Raw genomic sequence first — 23549 nt, 5'->3', positions numbered from 1 at the left:
GCAAACTACAGTTTCTACTATGTGCACTGGTTTGAGATGTTAGGAAATTCAACATAACTGCCCCCTGAGAGTCAAGAGGAAGTTCACAAGAATGACTGTGGGAATGAAAGGGTTCATGTATAAGGAGCGTTTGGTGGCTCTGGGCCTGTTCCTGATCAAGTTCAAAAGAATAAGTGGAGCGGGTGGTGGGGGGAGGATCTCATTGAAGCCTATCAAATGTTGAAAGGCCTAGACGGAATAGTTGTGGAGAAGATGTTTCCAAATGTGGGAGAGTCTAGGACCAGAGGGCATAGCCTAAGAATACAGGGATGTCCCTCTAAAACAGAGATGATGAACTTCTTTAGCCAGAGGATGATGAATCTGTGGAATTCATTGCCACAGATGACTGTGGAGGCTGAATCTTTGGGTCTATTCAAAGTGGAGGTTGATAGGTTCTTGATTAGTAAGGGTGTCAAAAGTAACCAGGAGAAAGCAGGAGAATGGGGCTGAGAGGGATAATAGATCAGCCAGGATGGAATGCTGGACTCGATTTGATGGGCCAAGTGGCCTAATTTTGCTCCTGTGGTTTTATTTTTCCTAATTGAAACAAATCCCACATAAAACTAGTCATCAGCAGCAAACTGGCAGTCAGGTAACAAGGTTGGTCACTGTAGGAAAAATGAAGATGATAGGTGTGTAGTAAGGCTGCGCATTGGAGACTGCCATTATTTTCCATTGAGAACGTTTATTCAATCTTCACTCTCTCTGCATAACATTATTTCAAACTTTGCGATTTACTGTCTCTGATTTCAAAACAAAGTTGCCTCCATCATAAGAATATGTAAGAAGATGATGCAAGAGCAGGTGATTTGTTCCACTGATAGCCTTTCACTAAGATTGTGAATGGTCTTTTTTATTGGTGTTACTTTCCTATACTATCTATCTCCTTATCCCTTGATTCTCTTTAATATCTGAACGCCTATTGATCTCTTTCTTAATATATTCAGCCAGTGAGCCCAACAGAATGTCAAAGATTTACTTCCCTGAAGAATTTTTTTCTCATCACTGCCCTACATGACTGTTCCCTCATGTGGAGACCATGGCTACTAACTTTGCATAGCCCTGCTGGAGGAAATGTTGTCCATATATCCATCTTGTCAAGCCCCGTTATAACAGCATATGTTTCAGTAAGAACACCTCTCTCCTTCTAAACTCAACGGTTGTATAGGTTAGGTCTGTTTAGTCTCATCTCATCAAGACAACTTGATAAAGGTGTGCAAGATGATAAGAGGCATAGATTGAATGGATAGCCAGAGACTTTTTCCCAGGGCACAAATAGCTAATACAAGGGAGTATAGTTTCAAAGTGATTGGAGGAAGGTGTAGAGGGACATCAGTGGTAAGTTCTTTACGCAGTGGTGGTGCTTGGACCAAGTGATGCCAGGGGTGGTAATAGAGCAAGATATATTAAGGGCATTTAATATACCCTGGTTGAAAAAAGAGGGCTATGTAGGAGGAAAGGTTTAGATTGATCTAAGAGTAGGTTAAAAGGTTGGCACAACATCATGAGTTGAAAGACCTGTTCTGTGCTGTAGTATTCCATCTTCTATATTAACAAGTGATTCCCCCAAATGCCACTGCCCCCCTGTAATGAGTGCGAAGCTTATAAAGCTTTGCTCCATCACAAATATATCTTTCTATCACAAGTATATCCTTCTTTAGGTGGAAAGAGCAAACCTTTTGCAATATTGAAGTGTGGTCTCTCTGGGATTCTGTACAAATACATAACACAGCATTATTCTTGTGCTCAAGTTCTCTCGGAATGAAGGCCAAAATATCATTTGCTTTCTTAATTTGTTGCTATCTGAAAGGCCTCTGGATGTCTGAGAATGCCCATTAGATTCCACACAACAAGAAAACCATCATTTTCACAGAAGTATGTAACAGAAGGGAAAAAGAGGAAATAAAATATAAATTAAAAGGTATTACATTTTAAAATGACTATGATGGTAGAAAAAAATTAATGGTTACTAGGTAAGCTGGCTGTTCACTGCAAGAGAACCAGAATTACTACCCTAAAATTTCTTCAAAATGTCCTACAATATTGCTCAAATAACTGCTGCTGCAGCAGAACTTCAAGTATATGGTATACCACACTGCTGACAATGTCAAAGGTGGCAAGCAAGGTTTTCTAAGCTAATAAATAAAAGGTTTGGAAAAAAGTGTATTGACATTGATCAATTTGTTACATCTTTCAATGGTTGGAAAACATGAGATTGGTTGCACTTTTACCCTCTTCTGCTCCAGAATTTAAACGGTTTGTATTTATGCCTTCAGACAGCCATGTTATTGTCTGTGGGGAACTATTAGCAAGGGTCAAATCTTTGAACAGTTTGAAACCTACTTTGAAAACTACTCAAACACTAAAAATGACAAGGACTGTACAAGGTTCATGCTGAGATGTAAGCTTTTATTATACTGCTCTCGGATATATTTTTTTTAACTAAAGTTAGAGAATCAATGATATCAGAACTAAATAGTTTCATGATTGTAACCTACAGTGCCTTGAAAAACCATTCAGCCCCCACAACTATTTTTACATTTTACTGTCTCATTTTCTAAATTTAAAATATATTCAAGTAGGATTACTTAGAGCTAATCTCCAAAACGTGCATCATGTCAAATCCAAAGAAAAGCTCCAAGACTTGTCAACAATTTACTTAAAAACCAGAATTGTGAAGTTGAAAAAGTATTCATTCCTTTTGTAATTACTATGCTAACTTTCCTCCGGTGCATCATACATATTACCTTACTAACTCAATCTGTTGAAGTAGAAAATTGGAGGATCACTTGTTTTCAATGAATTCATAAGAATAAATAGTCCCTCTCTCTATAAGCTAAACAGTATGTTAGATTTTCAACAGACCAAATTGAAATGAAGACAAAAGAGCATTCTAAGCAATACGGGGAAATGATGATAGAGAGGCACGAATCTGGGGAAGGGGACAAGACACTGACGGCACTGAATGTACCTCAGAGCTCAGTACAGTCCATCAAGAAAAAGTAGAAAAAATACGGGACCACAGACTCACTGCCTAGGTCAGTGAGTCTAAACTTCTAAACTTAGTCTCCAGAGAAGAATGACACTTGTAAGTGAGGTTACTGTGACGCTAACAGTCACTCTGAGTGAGCTGCAGAAGTCAGTGGCTACAACAGGAGCTGAAGTTCATGGCTCCACAATCTCTAAGGCCTTGCACAAAGAAGGTATTTATGGAAGAGTGAAAAGAAAGAATCCCTGGCTGAACAAAACATATCCTTGCCTTAAAGTCTTTGAAAAGCATCACTTAGAAGATACTGTAAAGATGTGGAAGTAGGTCTTGAGGTCGGATGACACTAAAGTAAAACATTTTGGTTTGAATACTAATGTGTGGGGTAAATCTAGTACTGTGCATCAGTCTGATAATACCATCCCTCCTGTAAAGTATGGTAGAGGTAGCATCATGCTAGGGGATGATTTTCAGCAGCAGGGGATGGAAATCGCGTCAGGATTGATGGGGGGATGAATGCTGCTGTATACAGAGAGATCCCAGATAAAAACATGGCAGCCTCTATCAGAAAGAGTAAACTGGGGAAGAGGTTCGTCTTTTAGAAAGACAACAACCCAAAGCACACTGCCAGAGCGACCATGGAGCAGCTTCAAATGAAAAAGTTGATGTCCTTGAGTGGCCCAACCAGAGGCCTGACCTTCACCCAATCAAACATCTCCGGCAAGACCTCAAGATTGCTGTCCCACCACCACCCCAACTAACCTGGCACAACCTGAGCAATTTTGCAAGGAGGAATGGGCAAATTTTGCTCCATCATATTGTGCAAAGCTAGTAGAGACTTATCCAAAAAGACTACTGGCTGTAATGCAGCAGAACAAAGGAGGATAAATACTTTTGTACTCCTGACACTTCATTTTTATGAATTTTTGGTTTTTCATGCTTTACAATTTTCCCTGTTTTTATGGGTGGGGTTCTACTGTGGGGGAAAAAATGAGCGTGTGATTCACAAATGAAAATTCTCAGTTAAATTAATCAAAATATCTGGTTCTAGTACTCAATGTAAACAAAGGATTGCAGTTGCATACTAAGACAACTGCAGCAGCTAAAAGATGAAGCATGATGGAGAGAGAAAGAGTTAAACTTTATTGAATGTGCCTTATAAACTCTCTAACATTTAATTTTATGCATATTATGCCATAATTTTATGCTGTAGCCAATGTGTCAGCTTTCTTTGACCACCAAGGGACAAGAATATATTATGCTGTCATCTCTATCTTCACCCCATTTCTACACAATAGAATACTGTATTCTATCAGACTAAAAGGTGTCCAATAAATTTTCAACACAAGTGCCTTTAGATGCAACATTATTTGATTCTTAAAGGATTACTTGCAAAATCACTATTGAGCTGTCAATGATTAAGATGTTTACTGAAAAATGATGTCGGTTATTGTATGCAAAGCAACATTAGAGCGCAAAGATTCATGGTTAGGATACCCATTGTTTGGCTTTTATACACAGGATGCCACTCATCTGCCAGGGATTGCATAGGAATTGCCATCAAGTTATCAAGAGATTTGATGCAGCATCTTTGTTCTTCCAGGCCAGTCTAGGAGGATCAGATTAGTTTACCACTAAGCCAGCAAAGGTAGGAACCATGGTGGTTCACAGGATTACTATTAATCAAAATAGTCATGCAAGCTCTTAATGCAACATCCTTATTTGATGAATACAAGCAACAACATACAAATAAATGCATTACAAGTGTTATTCCTACTCAAATATCTTTAAATGTTTGCCAAAGTTTGCCATGTTTTAAGAAACATTCAATTGGTTATGTAGTTATAAAAGGCTTATTAAAGCTTAAGGTAAAACATCCAGGGAAAGATAACATAATGATGCAGACCATTGTCTGGAGGTCCATGGAAAGAGAATTTAGATAAATCAGCTTCTGTTGCTGGTTAAGCCCAGCAGAGCCATCCCAAGGAAGTAGTTAAATCAAAAATGTTAAGTATTAACACACCAACCAGGACATGACCTCTTCTCATTGCTCCCATCAAGGAGGAGGAACAGGAGCTTGAAGACCCACACTCAATGTCTTAGGAAAAGGTTCTTCCCCTCCATCATCAGATTTCTGAACAGTCCATGAACCCATGAACACTACCTCACTATTTTACTCTCTTTTTGTACAACTTATTTATTTCTTAACATTTATTGTAAATTACAGTATTTCTTATGTACTGCACTGTACTGCTGCTGTAAAACAACACATTTCACAAGAGGTGTCAGACAAACTAAACCGGATTCTGATACTCCAGAATTCCACACCAAGCACTGGCACATGTGAAGCCCACAGTTGTTGGGTTTTCATGTCTATGGATCATTCCCAACCCCCCCAATTTTTAGTCAAACTCAATTGTATCTTATTAAATGAAAAATCTGTGACAGGCCCATGAATCTTAGAGTTAACTATTAATAAAACAGTGTGCTTCTTAAAAACATTTTCCTTAATGAAGTTAGGGGAACATTGATGGATTTAGAACAATGAATTGGAAAATCAGTATTTCATAACAACTCCAATTAAAGTGGTTGTGTCTTATATTGACAGTATTTTTAGTCATTCAAAATGACTTTAAAATCTGATAAGGAATAATTTGTTGTATTTTAACACACAATAGCATGCTTTCCAGCAAATTTTCAAGCCGGTCTATTAATGTCTTGGACCTAATTAAAAGAAAGCAATTTAAGCTTCTCCTCTCAGGCTTTTTACAGATGAAGAATAAGGCGGGTGGGTGAGAGAAGGGAATGAAGTAAGAAGCTGGGAAGTAGTTTGTCCTTCTTCTTCAACCTGACACCTCTTCCACCTATCCCCTCCCAGCTTCTTAGTTCACCCCCTGCCCCCCCCACTACCTTCCCTCATTTGATCTAATCTATCAATTGACAGTTTGTACTCCTTCCAGTATCCCTACTTTCTTACTCTGACTTCTTCCCAGTCCTGATGAAGGGTCTCGGCCTGAAACACCAAATGCTTATTCCCCTCCATAGATGTTTCCTGACTTGCTGAGTTTCTCCAGCATTTTGTGGATGATTCATACCTTTTCCTTTAAAAACTCTTGTGCCCAAAGTTTAAAGTAAATGTTTTGTTAGGAAATCAGTTTATTTCAAAATAGTTCTTGAGATTATTTGTTCCTGGGTTTCTTGTGGATAGATTTGCTAATTCTCTGGTACTCTAGTAATCATAGCTATTAGTGTCATGGAGGCAGAACTTGTTGATTTGCACTCAAAAGGAAGTTGAATTGACTTCTGGTATAATATGAGGTAGAGGAATAATTTATGTTTCTCATGCCAGCTTTTACCTGAAAAAGCTGAAGCTTTCTTAGGGTACTTTCCAGTGGAAGCCAGGCACACTCCAGAAACTCATGAGGGAGAATACCCCCAAAAAACTGTGGAGGGAGCATCACTTGCAAATGATCCTTTCTCATGTGTCCATATTTTTAGGTAAGAAGTCCATTGGGCAGTGGGCAAGAGCAGGATCTTTTGTCCCCTCGACTAGCTTTTAGAGACTTACGATAAAATTATTTAAAGAATTTAAAGAAAAATAGCTTTGTTTGTCATATTGAAGCATCAAAACATACAATAAAATGCTTCTTTGACAAACACAGTTTGAGATTTATTAGGAGCAGGTGAGCAAGTGTCACCATGGTTCCAGTACCAACACAGGATGCCCGCACTCTCTAACCTTAACTTTGATTCTTTGGGAAGTGGGAGAAGCGGGAGACCCCAAAGGAAACCATGCCATCAACAGGGAGAGCGTACAAACTCCTTACAGACAGTGGCGGGAATTGAACCCTGATCTTGCAGCCCACATTCTAAAGCACTACACTCACCATTACACTATTGTGCCTCCTGATTATGGTATGGCAATGAAAACTGGAAGGTGAAACAGAGGGTTCCTGGTAAATAATGTTGAGCTTAAAATTTAAAACCATTCAAAGGTTCATTTATTATCAAAGCACGTATCCACATAAACTCTGAGAATCGTCTTCTCCTAATAGCCACAAAACAAAGAAAAACATGAAAGTCCTTCAGAGAGACACACCAGACCCATCCACTGCACAAAAAAAGAACAACATTCCAATCATCAACCCCCCCCCCCGCACAAAACACAACACGAACACCGATCCCAAACTGCCTCCCCTCACAAAACGAAGCAGAAGTGAACTGGCAAAAGAACCCTAAGTCGGAGAAAGTCAACACAATCGTCCAATCCAACAAACACTGAACCACAGTAACATCCTCCTTCATCATCAACAGAGAGAGAGATCACATGATCGCGAAGCCCACCTCCCTGCTACAGTGAGTACATAGTGATAGACCCCTCACAGACTCCTTCTCGGGCAGTAATCAAAACTCTCGCTTGCGTTCCGCATTGAGACCACACCTGGAGTATTGTTTTCAGTTTTGATCTCCAAATTTGAGGAAGGACATTTTTGCTTTTAAGGGAGTGCAGCGTAGGTACACAAGGTTGATTCCTGGGATGGCGGGACTGTCATATGTTGAAAGATTGGAGCGACTGGGCTTGTATACACTGGAATTTAGAAGGATGAGAGGGGATCTGATTGAAACATATAAGATTATTAAGGGATTGGACATGCTAGAGGCAGAAAACATGTTCCTAATGTTGAGGGAGTCCAGAACCAGAGGCCACAGTTCAAGAATAAGGGGTAGGCCATTTAGAACAGAGTTGAGGAAAAACTTTTTCACCCAGAGAATTGTGGATCTGTGGAATGCTCTGCCTCAGAAGGCAGTGGAGGCCAATTCCCTGGAAGCTTTCAAGAAAGAGTTAGATAGAGTTCTTAAAGATGGCAGAGTCAAGGGATTTGGGGGGAAGGCAGGAACGGGGTACTGATTTATGGATGATCAGCCATGATCACATTGAATGGCAGTGCTGGCTCAAAGGGCCGAATGGCCTACTCCTGTACCTATTGTCTATTGTCTATTGACTCAGTAATGAAGCAGAGGGATTCCTCATGTGTTCATAGAATGAGTTCAAATGCTCCTACTCATCTGTGTACTCATTATGTCCTAAGATGAAGTGGACTTTGGAAATGTATAATATTATGATACCATGTCATGCATTTAAATCCTCAAAATGGGTACTCTCCCTGCTAGCCTATGTTTATGCAGAAAATTCTGGCAGCTCAGGTATCTGAAATCCTCATCCCCATGCTCTGACTTTATCATTTACAAGATCATATTAGATGGCAGTGAACCATGAGATTTAAATCATGAATGGACTAACACAGTGGGAAAAGAGGAGTGATTAAACGTGACAGTAATGCCAATGAGATCTATTCCATCAAACCTTATAATATAGTGATTTGAATACAGGAACATTATACTAAGTTTAAAAAAAGGGTGAAATGAATGAAACTTGCACCAACATTATGACCAATTGTTTCTTTTTTCCTGGTTTGATTGCTCTGGGCCTGTACTCTCTGGAGTTTAGAAAACTGAGGGGTATCTCATTGAAACTTATTGAATATTGGAAGAGCTAAGGATGTGGAGAGGATGCTTCCTATAGTGGGGGAGTCTAAGTCCAAAAGGCACAGCCTCAGAATAGAAGGACATACAGTGGCATGCAAAAGTTTGGGCACTCCTGGTCAAAATTTCTGTTACTGTCAATGGTTAAGTGAGTAGAAGATGAACTGATCTCCAAAAGTCATAAAGATGAAAGATGAAACACTCTTTTCAACATTTTAAGCAAGATTAGTGTATTATTTTTGTTTTGTACAATTTTAAAATGGGAAAAAAGGAAAGGAACACTATTGAAAAGTTTGGGCACCCCAAGAGGTTTGAGCTCTCAGATAACTTTTACCAAGGTCTCAGACCTTAATTAGCTTGTTAGGGCTATGGCTTGTTCACAGTCATATTTAGGAAAGGTCAGGTGATGCAAATTTCAAAGCTTTATAAATACCCTGACTCCTCAAACCTTGTCCCAACAATCAGCAGCCATGGACTCCTCTAAGTAGCTGCCTAGCACTCCGAAAATTAAAATAAATAATGCCCACAAAGCAGGAGAGGCTATAAGAAGATAACAAAGCGTTTTCAGGTAGCCGTTTCCTCAGTTCATAATGTAAGTAAGACATGGCAGTTAACAGGAACAGTGGTTCAAGTTGAGGTTTGGAAGACCAAGAAAAATTTCTGAGAGAACTGCTTGTAGGATTGCGAGAAAGGCAAATCAAAACCGTTGTTTGACTGCAAAAGACCTTCTGGAAGATTTAGCAGACTCTGGAGTGGTGGTGCACTGTTCTACTTTGCAGCGACACCTGCACAAATATGACCTTCATTGGAAAAGTCATCAGAAGAAAACCTTTCCTGCATCCTCACCACAAAATTCAGCATCAGAAGTTTGCAAAGGAACATCTAAACAAGTCTGATGCATTTTGGAAACAGGTCCTGTGGACTGATGAAGTTAAAATAGAACTTTTTGGCTGCAATGAGCAAAGTTATGTTTGAAGAAAAAAGGGTGCAGAAGTTCATGAAAAGAACACCTCCCCAACTGTTAAGCACGAGGGTGGATCGATCATGATTTGGGCTTGTGTTGCAGCCAGTGGCACGGGGAACATTTCACTGGTAGAGGGAAGAATGAATTCAATTAAATACCAGCAAATTCTGGCAGCAAACATCACAGCATCTGTAAAAAAGCTGAAGGTGAAAAGAGGATGCTTCTAACGATCCTAGACACACCTCAAAATCCACAATGGACTATCTCAAGAGGCACAAGCCGAAAGTTTTGCCATGGCCCTCACAGTCCCCCGACCTAAACATCATCAAAAATCTGTGGATAGACCTCAAAAGAACAGTGCATGCAAGACAGCCCAAGAATCTCACAGAACTAGAAGCCTTTTGCAAGGAAGAATGGGTGAAAATCCCCAAGCAAGAATTGAAAGACTCTTAGCTGGCTACAGAAAGCTATGATACTTGCCAAAGGGGGTGTTATTAAGTACTGACCATGCAGGGTGCCCAAACATTTGCTTTGGGCCCTTTTCCTTCTTTGTTATTTTGAAATTGCAAAAATGGAAATAAAAAAGTAATCTTGCTTAAAATATTAAAGAAATATGTCATCTTTAACTTTATGCCTTTTGGAAATCAGGTCATCTTTTACTCGCTTAGCTATTCACAGTAACAGAAATTTTGACCAGGGGTGCCCAAACTTTTGCATGCCTCTGTACCTTTAGAATGGATATGAGGAAGAATTCCCTTAGTCAGAGGGTGGCATATCTGAGGAATTTATTGCTATTGATGGCTGAGGAGGCCAAGTCATTGAGTATATTTAAAGTCAAGTTTGATAGGTTCTTCATGAGTAAGTACATCAAAGCTTACAGAGAGAAGGCAGGAGAATGGGGTTGAGAGAGGTAATAAATCAGCCATGATAGAATGGCAGAACAAACTCGATAGGCCGAAGGGCCTAGTTCTGCTCCTGTGTCTTATGGCCTTTCTGTACCATAGGTAACATTATGCTACTGGAAGGCCAGCTGGTGGTGTAGTGGCATCCGCACCAGACTGCAAGGCAAGTACTCAGAGGTTCGAATCCGGCTGGTTCCTTGCATGCTTTCCACTGTGTTGGGCTGAGTGTTAAGCTAGCAACTTGGCCTCGTAAAACAGAAAAACAGCAAGGTTACCGCCCAATGTGCCAGTGAGGCATGGGAGGATAATAAAATGTTATTGCATCAGAATACATGGTGCATCTTTGTGCACTTCATTGTGCTGACAAATTTAAGAGGACACTCATAATTTAGACAGACATTTACCAGTAAAGGAAATCAGGATGCAATTATTCTGAGCTGATTTGTTTTATTCAGTATGTTAAGGAAAGAGACAACAATTATTGGCAATAATTTATACAGTGCACTCCATGAACTATTGCTTGCCCTAGACATAATAAAAACTTTAATAAGTAGACAGCAAGCAACAAACTAGTCTCTGGCAATGGACTTATGCCACAACATTCTCACTTTGAAAACTGCCTAAGATTAAGGGTCCCATGCTCAATGTTAAGATGTGAGCATCTGGATCCAACATGTGTCCATGTCAGACCTCTCACTGTGAGAATGAGTTATAAATAAATATTAGAGAAAAAAAATCATTACTGGAGAGACACTCCGCCTGTGGGTTTTTTTTCTTGAAAATTAGAATTTGATTCAATGGTTCCCTGAGGATTAATACCTCATAAGCTCAGGCCTTTAGTAAAAGAGTAAATTCCTCTTAATTTGCAACTCTAATCTTCTATTTTTCCCTCAGCAAAAAACTCTGCCTCCCACCTTAGGGTAAATTCTGCCAGTTCCTCCCACTGTAAATAATCAGTATTCACAGGCAACAAGCACATGATTTGCTAATATTTACTAGCTTTGAGTATGGATCTATCAGTGCCACGGGACCACCTAGAGTCTATTTTTGTTTCATAAGAATGTACAAGAGTAGGATTGTAATTCTTTTGCCAGTTTTAACATGAAGGAACACCATCTTCAATCCACCTCTTACTAACTTCACTTTTCTTCCTTTCAGCTCTCATTTGAAACTGGTAACTATTCATTTCCAGTGCCTCCTTCAGTTCTCTATAGATATTACAAAACCATCTGTACACCCTCCCTTTTCTGAATTAAAATCCATACTCCCTCTTTAAAGTGTTCGGACATCATTAGATTTAGTAGACTGGTTTCTGCACTGCGGGCATTTTGCCAAGGAAGTGCTACAAGTATGGGCTTCCCAGATGAATGCTGAAGTTCCAATCACGGGTCACTACTCTCCACCAGCAGTTTCCCAAATGCTCTTCAGCTCTTCGTAGATTCCCTTAGTAGAGTGCAAACTTGTAGCAGTTCCCCAAACTTTGCACAGAGGAATCTGCATCCTGAACCTGTGCCAGGTTAGATCTGGCCCAGGAACAGCAACTCCATTCACTTGCATGGAGAGGAACAGCTGTGAGGGAGCTGTTCACATTGTTAACTAATGGAGTTTGGGTACGTATTTGAATGATTTAAAATTATACTTAAATTATGTCTTTGCCTATACTTCTAACATATTGACAACATTAAAATTAAAAATGCTTGAAATTAATTGTTTTAGTGTCTCAAGACAAACAAACGTGGATTTGTGAGGGACAGATCGTGCCTCACAAGCCCAAATTTTTTTGCAAAAGAGACCAGGCAAATTGCTGAATGTCCATCAGTGGATGTGGAGTACATGTATATGGATTTTAGTAAGGTGTTTACTCATGACAGGCTCATCCACAAAATCATGAAGTATGGTATCCATGGAAACTTGGCTCTGTGGGTTCAGAATTAGCTTGCCTGCAGAGGCAGAGGCTGATAGTAGATGGAATGTATTCTGCCTCAAGGTTGATGACTAGTGATATTCTACAGGAACGTGTTCAGGAATCTTTGCTCTTTGTGATTTTCAAAATGACTTAAATGAGGAAGTAGAAAGGTGAGTTAGTAAGTTTGCAGATGGATGGAAGTTAGCAGTGTTGTGGATAGTGTAGAAAGTTGTTGTAAATTACAATGTGGTATAGATTGGCTACAGAGGTAGGCAGAGCAGTGGCAGATGAAGCTCAATCCAGAGAAGTATAAAGTGATACATTTTGGAAGATCAAACTCAAAGGCAGAGTTCAAGGTTAGTGGCTGGCTTCAGAGGATCAGAAGGGCTCGTGTTCATAGATCACTCAAAGTTGCAGCACAAGTTAACAGGCTAGTTTAGTACGTGTATGGTATGTTGGTCTTCATTAGTTGGAGGATTGAGTTCAAGAGCCATAACGGAATGTTGCAGATCTGTAAAAATTCAAAGAATTGTGTTAGATTCTGGTCAATTTTTATAGGAAGGATGGGAAAGCTTTAGGGAGGATGCAAAGGAGTTTCAGCAACATGTTCCTTGGATGAGAGAACATATTTTATGAAGAAAGGTTGAGTGAGCTGGGGCTTATTTCTTTGGAACAACAGAGGATGAAAGGCAACTTGTTAACAGTGTATGAGATGCATAAATAGCTAGTGCCTCTTTCTCAAGATGGTCATGACCAATACCAGAGGACATCCTTTTAGGGGAGTGGAGGAAAGTTTAGGGGAGAAGTCAGAGGTTGGTTTGCTTCACACAGAGAGTGGTGGGTGCCTCGAATGGACTACTGAGGGTGCTGGCAGAGGTTGATACAATAGGGACATTTGAGAAACTCTTAGGAAGGTTATGGGTTATGTAGGAGGGAAAGGTTAGATTGATCATACAGTTGATTTATGTAAGTCAGCATAATATTGTGGGCTGAAGGGCAAGTACTTCATCTATTTTTATTGAAATACAGCGTGACAGTCTATGTTCCAAGACTACACCGTTGTCACTCTCCAACTTTTCCTATACACTACATTGATGAGTTGCTTCAACCGGAAAGTGAGACTAGAACTAGGTGGCAGAGCCTCAAGATTTGCAGGAGTAGATTTAGGATAGAAATATGGAGAAACTAACAATTCCAGGGAGTTGTGAACCAGGGGAATCCTGGAGGGAAAACTGATGCAGTCTGTAAGAGAACTGCGACTTGGAGAAGATTTGTTTTCCAGCAAGACAAACCTACACAGGAATGGCTTAAAAACAACAGAATTAATATCCTTGAGTGGAAAAGTCCTGGACAGTCCAGACTTCAATCCAATTCAGAATTTGTGGCTGGACTTAAAAAGGGCTGTTCACTCATGATCCCTATGCAATCTGACAGAGATTGAGCAGTTTTGTAAAGAAGAATGGGGGAAAAATTGCAGAGTCCAAATGTGCAAAGCTGATAGAGACCTACCCACATAGACTCAAGGCTGTAATAGTTGCCAAAGGTGCATCTACTAAATTCTGACTTGAAGGGGTGAATATTTATGCAATCAATTATTTTGTGTTTTATATTTGTAATTAATTTAGATCCCTTTGTAGAGATCTGTTTTCACTTTGACACAAAAAAGGGTGTTTTTCTGTTGATCGGTGTCAAAAAAGCCAAATTAAATCCATTGTGATTCAATGTTGTAAAACAATAAAACATGAAAACTTTCAAGGGGGCTGCATGCTTTTGATAGACATAGTTAGACTGATTTTGGCATAGCCGGGGAATTAAGGGTTTTGAGGAAAGGGCAGGTAGGTGGAGTTGAGTCTACTGTCGGATCAGCCACGATCTTATTGAATGGTGGAGCATGATCTATGGACCAGGTGGTCTACTGCTTCTTACGTTCCTGTTTAAGTTCCATCTCTTCGCAGATCAGTCCTTCTCACTAACAGCATTAACTCTGCCTGCGAACAAATTCTGACCAATACTTATTTCATAGAAGCTGGGAATGAAGCAAGTGTTTACATCGTAGTATGAATTAATTGGTACCTACGGAAATGGGCCAGAGTGAGAACAGTTAAAGGAAGCTTTTACAAAGGAGAATGAAAAGCAAGGAAACAGAGAGAAATATATTGCTAAGTGTTTATCCTCCAATATTCATTCAGGATGAAATAATATTTACATACAAGCTGAATGTGGAAGTGCTTCTATTTAAAAATATATATATGAAACCTATAATATTTTTAGACTGCAAAACCTTTGATCTTCTTTTACCTTTCACTTTGACAGAGCAGGAGATAACAATGGCTCAGCTATTCACAATAGGTGAGAATTAATTTGCTTAGCAATGTAGAGAATGTACAATTTCCTTACAGAGGGTGGCAGGAATTGAGCCCCGATTTCTAATGCTGTAAAATGCTTTGCTAACTGCTTAACCAAAAAAAAACTGGTTTATGTTAATATTAATAGACCACCTTAAATCAGAGATTATAGCTTACCTTCCGTTGAGTTGGCATCATTTTTCCTTAACTTCATATAATATATTCCCAGTTCCTAGACTAATAAATTGACCTCTGTTTGAAAAGCTTGAACAGTTGATTAATGTTTCTTCTGAAAAATTCTATACATTTCCCCTTTATTGCTTACTTAGTTCACAAGTTCCTTTCCAGTTTTTGAAAGGAATGTTGAAACCACATTCCCTTCGCAATGTGCAGGGCAAAAGCTAGTACAATAAAAGCCAGTATTGTTCACATCATTACTGGAGCTCACTGAGCTAATACCAAAAATGAACGTCTGGAAATATGTCTCCTCTAACAGGATTTTTTGAAGTGCTCTCTGCAATCTTTCAAGTTATTATGCCACTGGCATTTTGAGCAGTAATGAAGGTTCTCCATCTCTGGCAGTGTTCAGGGCTTCCGTCTTCATGTCAGTAGCTTCCCTTTTGGTTTTCCTTACTGTCAGTCATGCAAGTCCCAGATGGCGATTCAGGAATACCATTGCCCTCAGGTATAGAAGGATTCTTCACTGCTGTTTCCATAACAATTTTGTTTTACCAGTCAGGGTTGTTAGCCCTGAGCTGAACCCCCGAACCTGGAGGACCAGTGGACCACTCTTAGTCTGGCATCTACCCTTTGATCTGTTTGGCATGAGTGACCCTACCGAGAGCCAAAGCATACAACAAACACAGCCCTCTGGGTCATTGAGGAACACAAGCCTCCAAACCCAACGACAACGTTATAGTCCACTTGGAGGAGTGAAGTTTTAGAGCACTTCACTTTCAATATTAAGTGCCTCATTTAGGGCTTAATAGATTATTATGAAACTTCCAAGAGTTGGTAGAAATAAAGTAATAATTGCTTTTGCTAAACATACAATATTTATCACTTCATTCAAAATTCAATTCCATTGAAATCATAGAGTCAGAGCAGAGAAACAAGTTCTTCAGCCCAACACGTTCAAAATGACTGATGAGTTTTCCTAAGTCAAGTTCATGAGCCTACATTTGGCCCATTTCCCACAAAACCACTGTGCACATCTACAAGGAACACTGCCACAAGAAAGCAGCATCCATCATCAAGGAATCCCTGCCATGTTCTCTTCTCGCTGCTGCCATCGGGAAGGAGGTACAGGAGCTAGGTCCCACACCACCAGATTCAGGCGCAGTTGTCACCCTACAGTCATCAGGTATTCACCTCAACACTAAATCGACTCCACAACCAATGGACTCACTTTCAATGACTCTACAACTCATGTTCTAAGTATTACTTATCTACGAATAAACTCTTCTCGGGCTTCCAGCCAGGTACAGGTATTGATTATAATTGATGTTTCAATCACAAAATCTGACACCTTCTTCAGAGATGATGCCTGGGCAAGTCTAGTCTGGTGGTATTTATACCCCTGTATTCCATCCCTCCTGACTGGTTAGTCCTCGTCCAATCAGGTTTCTACTCTCCCACCGTGTTTACAATCGAATTCCAGTTCTTACTTAGACTGAGACTTACATCTTTGCTAAAATTATTTTCCTCTGGTTTTATTTCAATGGCTTCCTTTACCAGGCTGTCCCAAAAGCCACTGGCGTAGCACAGTAGTTTTCTGCCATCAAAATCAGTCCTATGGCCATTGCAAGTGCGATGTTCTGCTACCGCCGATTTCTCCAGATAGCCCGAAAGGATACAATTCCTGTGCTTCTTGATGTGGGTCGCCGCCATGCATCCTATCTGGCTGATATACTCAGCTCTGCATTCACAGGGAATCCTGTAAACAACAGCCGACCTGAGTCCCAGGTCATCTTACACCCTTACATCAACGTACTTCCTCTACAAGGGGAACTACTGTGAACAAACATTCGGAGTGCCAATGGGATTGCCCTTGTTGCCAGCTATTGCTAATTTCTACATGGAGGACTTTGAGGAGAGGGCTCTGAGTTCCTCGCCCTTATGCCCTAATGCCTCTATGACACCCTCATAGTGTGGTTTCATGGACTCCAGGAACTCCAACAGTTCCATGACCATCTGAAGAGAACACATCCAAACATTCAGTTTGCAATGGAGATGGAGAAGAATGGTTGCTTCCCGTTCCTGGACATTCTGATACAATTAAAAATGGATGGTAGCCTTGTACATAGCATCAATCGGAAACCCATTCACATGGACTTATAGCTCAATGTAGAGCGGTTCCTTCCACTTTGATTAACCATGAAAAAACTATTTTGGACCCGGAGAGTCTCCCTGAGGAAATAAGACAATTACACATGACATTTCTACAGAATGGCTACAAGGTGAAAGAAATCAATTGGGCCCCTAAAAATTCTGACAGAAAAACCTGGAAATCTAACAACAGGGAGGAACTCACCACTACTTACAAACAAGCTGGATGAACTCAGCAGGTTGGGCAGCATCCGTTGAATCTGCCTGACCTGCTGAGTTCATCCAGCTTGTTTGTACGTGTTGATTTGAACACAGCATCTGCAGTGTATTTTGTGTTTACAACTCACCACTACTGCCTGTCTTCCCTATATTTCCATGGTTGTTGGAAGCTTTTCCAGGATCCTGAAGAAATACTGGATTAATAATACCATCCACAAGCCCGTAGGGAAACTCAAGTCACAGCTTATGTGGGTCAAAGATGACCTGGGACTCAAGTCAGGTGGCATTTACAGGATTCCCTGTGAAAGTGAAGCAGCTTCTATAGGCCAAATGGGACACACAGTGGAAACCTGCATCAAAGAGCACAGAACGTGTATCCATTTGGGTTTCCCGGAGAAATTAGCAGCAGCAGAACACTGCATTTGCAGCGGCCATTGGATTGACTTTCATGACAGAAAACTACCGTGCTGTGGCAGTGGCTTTTGGGACAGTCCTGATGAAAGGTCTCGGCCCGAAACGTCGACAGCGCTTCTCCCTATAGATGCTGCCTGGCCTGCTGTGTTCTACCTGCATTTTGTGTATGTTGTTGTTTGAATTTCCAGCATCTGCAGATTTCCTCGTGTTTGCACCTTAAACCTGTATGCTTTTGTGGCAGCCATTTCGGCCCTGGAAAAAAGCCTCTGACTTCCACATGATCAATGCTTCTCATCATCTCATCCTCGGTTGCTCCAAGGAGAACAGGCCGAGTTCACTCAACCAGTTTTCATAAAGCATGCTTCCCAATACATACTTGTAAATCTCCTCTGCACCCTTTCTATGGTTTCCACATTCTTCCTGTAGTGAGGCGACCAGAACTGAGCACAGTGCTCCAAGTGGGGTCTGACCAGGGTCCTATATAGCTGCAACATTACCTCTCGGCTCTTAAACTGAATCCCACGATTGATGAAGGCCAATAAACCAAATGCCTTCTTAACCACAGAGTCAACCTGCGCAGCTGCTTTGAGCATCCTATGGACTCGGACCTCAAGATCCCTCTGATCCTCCACACTGCCAAGAGTCTTACCATTAATATTATATTCTGCCATCATATTTGTCCTACCAAAATGAACCACTTCATACTTATCTGGGTTGAACTCCATCTGCCACTTCTCAGCCCAGTTTTGCATCCTATCAATGTCCCACTGTAACCTCTGACAGCCCTCCACACTATCCACAACACCTCCATCCTTTGTGTCATCAGCAAACTTACTAACTCATCCCTCCACTTCCTCATTCTGGTCATTTATAAAAATCATGAAGAATAAGGGTCTCAGAACAGACCCCTGAGGCACACCTCCGGTCACCAACCTCCATGCAGAATATGACTCGCTTACACTACTCTTTGCCTTCTGTGGGCAAGCCAGTTCTGGATCCACAAAGCATTGCCCCTTGGATCCCATAACTCCTTACTTTCTCAATAAGCCTTGCATGGGGTACATTATCAAATGCCTTGCTGAAATCCACATACACTACATCTACTGCTCTTCCTTCATCAATGTGTTTAGCCACATCCTCAAAAACTTCAGTCAGGCTCGAAAGGCATGAACTGCCCTTGACAAAGCCATGCTGACTATTCGTAATCATATTATACCTTTCCAAATGTTCAGAAATCCTGTCTCTCAGGATCTTCTCCAACAACTTACCAACCACAGAAGTAAGACTCACTGCTTTATAATTTCCTGGGCTACCTCTACTCCCTTTCTTGAATAAGGGAACAACATATGTATCCCTCCAATCCTCCAGAACCTCTCCTGTCCCCATTGATGATGCAAAAATCTTCGCCAGAGGCTCAGCGATCTCTTCCCTTGCCTCCCACAGTAGCCTGGGGTACATCTCATCTGGTTCCAGCGACTTATCCAACTTGATGCTTTCCAAAAGCTCCAGCACATCCTCTTTCTTAATATCTACATGTTCAAGCTTTTCAGTCCACTGCAAGTCATCACTACAATCACCAAGATCCTTTTCCATAGTGAATACTGGAGTAAAGTATTCATTAAGGACCTCTGCTATTTCCTCTGGTTCCATACACACTTCCCCACTGTCACACTTGATAGGTCCTATTCTCTCACATCTTATCCTCTTGCTCTTCACATATTTGTAGAATGCCTTGGGACTTTCCATAATCTTGCCCATCAAGGCCTTTTCATGGCCCCTTCTGGCTCTCCTAATTTCCTTCTTAAGCTCCTTCCTGTTAGCCTTATAATCTTCTAAATCTCTAACATTACCTAGCTCTCTGAACCTTTTGTAAGCTTTTCTTTTCTTCTTGACTAGATTTATTACAGCCTTTGTACACCATGGTTCCTGTACCCTACCATAACTTCCCTTTCTCATTGGAATGTACCTATACAGAACTCCACACAAATATCCCCTGAACATTTGCCACATTTCTTCGGTACTTTTCCCTGAGAACATCTGTTCCCAATTTAATCTTCCAATTTCCAGTTTGATAGCCTCATAATTCCCCTTACTCCAATTAAATGCTTTTCTAACATGTCAGTTCCTATCTCTCTCCAATGCTATTGCAAAGGAGATAGAATTATGATCATTATCTGCAAAATGCTCTCCCACTGAAAGATCTGACACCTGACCAGGTTCATTTCCCAATACCAGATCAAGTACAGTCTCTCCTCTTGTAGGCTTATCTACATATTGTGTCAAGAAACCTTCCTGAACACACCTAACAGACTCCACCCCATCTAAACCCCTTGCTGTAGTGAGATGCCAATCGATATTTGGGAAATTAATATCTCCCATCATGACAACTCTTATTATTACTCCTTTCCAGGATCTGTTTCCCTATCTGCTCCTCGATATCCCTGTTACTATTGGGTGGCTTTTTTACTAGTAACTAGATCCCTTTTTATTATTTATCAATCAATCTATTTATGTATTTATTAAATTTCTCAACTCAAGCTGGTAAAACCTGAGGTACAGGCAAAGCCAAGCATACACATTTCTCTTTTTTTTTGTAGTTTATTTTTTTATTGAAGTTCATCAAACAAACATTTCCATAAGATGTATTTCAGACATTGCACATATATATATAAGCATATATATCACAAAATCTCCACAAAGTATTTATCTGGGGTATACACTTATAGAAAAGGGTGTTAAGAAAAAACAAGCAAAAGGGAAGAACTATGTACAAGTAGGGAGTGATCTTTTTTTACAACAAATTCATTGATTTGTGAGAATAACATCATGCCTATGAGGCATTATGTAGTTAAACCATTTTTCCCAGTATGAATCAAATTGTTCCAACTTATGATTAATAGCTGCTGTTATCTTCTCCATTTTGTAAATGTCTATTGTAATTTCCATCCATGTATTTAAAGTTGGGCTCTCCTGTGATAACCATTTCCTAGTAAGAGTCTTTTTACCAGCCACCAACAGTATATTCATTAAATATTTATCTCTTTTCAACCATTCTTGAAGTATATATCCAGAATATATTGTCTTACTCTCCAAGGGTATTTCACATTTAAAGATGTCTTGTAGGGCATTGTGTATCCCCCTCCAATAGTTTTTGATAACAGGGCAGTCCCAAAAAATATGATAATGATTTGCATTTTGATTTCCACAATTTCTCCAGCAAACAGGGAGGTTACCATCATAATGGGATTTCTGAGAGGGTGTAATAAAACATCTTATCAAGTTTTTCCATCCAAACTCCCTCCATTTCTGTGAATTGGTACACTTCCATTGATATCTCCACATTGTTGTCCATTCTTCCTCAAATATAATTATCCCTCCTTCCTTCTCCCATTTTGTTTTAATGTATGAAGTCGAATGTGTTTTAAGATTTGACAACCCCTTATACATGCTTGAAATGATTCTACTACAATTATCTGAATTATATGCTTTTCTAAAGAGCTCTATCAAGCATGTATTTGCCTTGGTTACATTTTTAAGCGTCTTATTAACATATTGTCGCATCTGTAAATACCGATAAAAATCTTGTTTTTCTAATAAGTGCTTCTCTTTAAGTGTTTCAAAACTGAACAGTGTTCCTTCTTTCATTATGTTGCAAAGAACTGTTATTCCTTTAGCTGTCCAGTCCTTAAATCTAACATCCAATTTATTTGCTGTAAAATCGGAGTCATGTGCACACCATTTAAGAATTGCAATATCTCCCTCTAGATTATATTTTTATAGTAGTTTTCCATATTTTAATAGTCAATTTCACCCATGCATTATCAATTTTATTTATTTACCTTTGCAAGTTGTTATCAGCCAAAATTGCTTGTATGGGGATGGGAAGTACCCGCTCCTCAATGTTTTTCCATTGAGCGTCATATGATGGGTTGCACCAACGTATCACAGCTCTCAACTGTGCTGCAAAATAATAATCTCTAAGAGAAGGCAAGCCCCATCCCCCCTTTTCCTTTGCTAATTGTAAAGTTTTGAGATGAACTCTAGGCCTTCTACCCTGTCAAATATACCTTGATAGCATCTTGTTCCATTCATTGAATTGATTTTGATTAATCTCTATTGGTAGGGTCTGAAAGAGATATAACAGTCTGGGCAGTATATTCATTTTAATAGACTCAATCCTAGAACTGAGACTGAAAAAAGGAATCAGGCTCCATCTTGCCACATCTTCCTTAATTTTTTTATATAAAGGCTGATAATTACATTCTGATAATTTTGCCAAATCTTTTGGCATAATGATGCCCAAATATTTGAAATACTCTGTGTGCCATGCCCAGGGGTATCAACTTTCAATTTCTCTTGGTGGGCTATAGCAATATGAAAGTAATTGGGTTTTATCTATGTTGATCTTGTATCCTGATAATTGACCATATTGTTCAAAGGATTTAATCAATTTAGGTAAAGAGTATGTTGGTTGCCCTAGATAGATCAAAATGTCATCCACATAACAAGCCAATTTATGCTCTGTCCCTTTAATAGTAATTCCCCTGATATCTTCATTTTGTCTGATGTATTGAGCTAATGGTTCCAGATATAACGCGAAGAGTAGTGGTGACCATGCACAACCCTGTCTCATGCCCCATTCTAGGGTAAGATTATTTGATAAATATCCATTGATTTTAATCCTAGCAGTAGGATTGTCATATAGTGTCTGTATAGTTTTAATAATTGTGTCTTGGAAACCAAATCTATGTAAAACTCTGTAAAGAAAATTCCAATTAACTGAATCAAATGCTTTTTCAGCGTCCACGCTTATCATTATTGCTTCGATTTTTTTTTTGTATATGATCGATAATGTGAAGTGTCCTTCATATATTGTCTTGAGTCTGGCGTTGTCGTATAAAACCTGTCTGATCATTACGTATCAGTATGGGTAGAAACTCCTCTAATCGTTTGGCCATGATGGAGGTAAATAACCTATAATCTACATTAAGAATGAATATTGGTCTAAATTGGATATTGGCATTCCATTTTATCCTTGCCTTCTTTCAGTAAAGCTGAGATTATCGCTTCCTTCCAACTGGGTGGCATTTGTGCTTTTTTTAGAGCCCAGTTCAGTGTGGGGATTAAAACAGGAATTAACTCATTTTTAAATTCTTTGTACCACTCATTTCTCAATTGCTAGAAACTTTCAGACTGTTCTGGTGGCTTTCTGGAGATGTACATAAATATTGCTGTGTAGGCCTAATTGCTTAATTCTATTGTGTAGTGACTTTAGGATGACACCAGTTGTGGATTTTACTATTGGAACAATGTATACCCTGTTCATGTTCCATAGTCTTTCAATTTCCTCTTTTAATTGAGCATATTTCCATTGTTTTTCACTTATTGATTTCTCTATGTTATATGTGTTTGGAATGGCTATATTGATTAAGTAAGCTTGTTTATCTTGTAGTATTATATTTGGACAGTTGTTGTGGATAGTCCTATCTATAATCACGGGTCAGTTGTAATATAATTAGTGGGACTTTGAATCTAAAAATGGATCAGGTTTGTACTTATAGTAAAGTATGATGTCTTTTATGAGTTTGTATTTAAAACAAGATTTTGATGAATGATGTTTTCTACCTGTTTGTGCCTGTGTAAGTAATCAGATTGAGATAAACTGCAGCAGGATCCTATAATGTGTTGAATTGTTTCTGGTTTCACTAGGCATTTTCTACATTTAGCATCTTGAATTTTTTGGCTTTTTATTATGAATTTTTGATCATTTTTTATGTTAACCACCTGGTCCAATATTCCCACAAGGAACCCTTCTGTTTCAGGGAAGAGGTCTTCAATTCTGAGCCATTTTTTCCTCATTCAGAACTTAACACAGATAAGGGCAGATTTCTCTATTAAGAAA

At 39.6% G+C, this 23549-nt stretch overlaps 1 protein-coding gene across 3 annotated transcripts in view; it reads left to right on the top strand.

Annotated features, from left to right (window-relative positions):
• pid1 (phosphotyrosine interaction domain containing 1) overlaps window positions 1-23549 on the top strand; it is a 149350-nt gene that overhangs the window by 28222 nt on the left and 97579 nt on the right. Inside the window, exon 2 of one of the 3 annotated variants that reach the window (XM_059993966.1) lies at window positions 4547-4673. The exons of the other annotated variants lie outside the window; for them this stretch is intronic. The gene's annotated coding sequence lies outside the window, so the exon portion shown is untranslated. The remainder of the gene's footprint in view (window positions 1-4546; window positions 4674-23549) is intronic. 3 annotated transcript variants of the gene reach the window in all.

The sequence above is a fragment of the Hypanus sabinus genome, chromosome 2, assembly GCF_030144855.1.
Source record: "Hypanus sabinus isolate sHypSab1 chromosome 2, sHypSab1.hap1, whole genome shotgun sequence".
In the NCBI taxonomy this organism is placed as follows: Eukaryota; Metazoa; Chordata; class Chondrichthyes; order Myliobatiformes; family Dasyatidae; genus Hypanus; species Hypanus sabinus.
The sequence above is the reverse complement of the archived record's forward strand: the minus strand, read 5'-3'. Positions and strand labels throughout refer to the sequence as shown.